This window comes from Mauremys mutica, unplaced genomic scaffold (assembly GCF_020497125.1).
Source record: "Mauremys mutica isolate MM-2020 ecotype Southern unplaced genomic scaffold, ASM2049712v1 Super-Scaffold_100201, whole genome shotgun sequence".
Classification (NCBI taxonomy): domain Eukaryota; kingdom Metazoa; phylum Chordata; order Testudines; family Geoemydidae; genus Mauremys; species Mauremys mutica.
The window spans coordinates 656876-658260 of NW_025423287.1; the positions used below are offsets into that span (position 1 = coordinate 656876).

The 1385-nt window shown below is 57.4% G+C and overlaps 1 non-coding gene across 1 annotated transcript; it reads left to right on the top strand.

The window, feature by feature from the left end:
* The first annotated feature begins 435 nt into the window (after positions 1 to 435).
* On the top strand, positions 436 to 508 carry TRNAK-UUU. The gene has a single exon. It is a non-coding gene; the product is annotated as a tRNA-Lys (tRNA).
* Positions 509 to 1385: the final 877 nt, after the last annotated feature.

Below are 1385 nucleotides of genomic sequence, written 5' to 3' on the forward strand. Positions count from 1 at the left end.
TGTTCTGTCAATGTAGCTATTACAGGGATGGAAAACCCCTCCAGAATTTCCCAATGTAACTGCCAAACGTGCACCTTTGTACGCAACTGCTGAGTCAATTGTGAACCTTGCTACCATTATCATTATCCCTTTGAAATAATGATGGTGATGGACACTTGGCTGTATATCCCAGAGTGCCCTGGACGTCTACAGGTTGCATTAGCCAATCCAACCATTCGGCACTTGCAGGTGGGCACCTCTGTATTGTGCCTGAGTCTTGTACAGCTATGAAAGGCTGGTAGATGCCGATATTTTCCCATCTTTTTAACCAGCACTAATACCAGGCCAGGCCAGGGCTGGGAAGAGAGAGAGAGCAGCAGGTTTCCCCTATTGTTTCCTGCTCGCTTTTTCTTGACTAGTTTCTCCTCTGTACCAACTTGCTCTTTTGCTTTGTGAGCCTGGCTAGCTCAGTTGGCAGAGCATCAGACTTTTAATCTGAGGGTCCAGGGTTCAAGTCCCTGGTCAGGTGATAAACTACTCCCCAAGATCTTAAACTGTCTTTCTGGAGTCCTCTTTGATGTTACTTTTTCTCTTCAGGATTTTCCCTTTCCTAAGAAAGGCCTTTGTGTGGGGGGATTGAAGGGGCAACTTCCTGACAGACCGTCTGTCCTTGCAGGCTGGAGAAATAAAGGCCTCTGGGCAGTGATGAGCTGCCAAAATATTAATAACAGGTTCCCTCCTCCTCACCCCACAAGGGGGTTGTGACTGCCCCCACACTCCAGGACTCCTGCCCCACCCGCCCTCCCTTCCCTCTCCCCTGACTGCCCCCTGCTGCCCCATCCAACCCCTCCTTTCATTCCTGATGCCTCCCGGGACTCCTGCCCCATCCAACCACCCCTTCTCCCTGTCCCCGACTGCCCCTGAAATCCCTGTCCCTGACTGCCCCACGCCACCACATCCAACCCCCTCTCCTTCCTGACTGCCCCCCCAGGACCCTTGCCCCCATTCAATCCCCCTGTTCCCTGCCCTCTGACTGCCGCACCCTATCTACCCCCTCACAACCCCCCAAACTCCCCTGTCCTCTTCCAACACCCCCTCCCTGCTTCCTGCCCCCTTACCACACTGCGTGGAGCCGCTCGGCCGGGATCAGCACCAGCACCGTTGCCGTGGGGCCCGGGCCAGGCCGGAGCTGCAACCGCAGGGCCGGGACCAGCACCGGTGCCACGGGGCCGGGACCAGCACCGGCGCCGTGGGGCCGGAGCTGGGACGGGCCAGAGCTGCAGGGCCGGGCCTAGCACCGGCGCCGCAGGGCAGGAGCCGAGCCGGGCCGGGTCGGAGCCGCGGGGCTGGGACTAGCACACACACACAAAATATCCCTAAGGAATTAGAATCACCTGCTGCCTTCC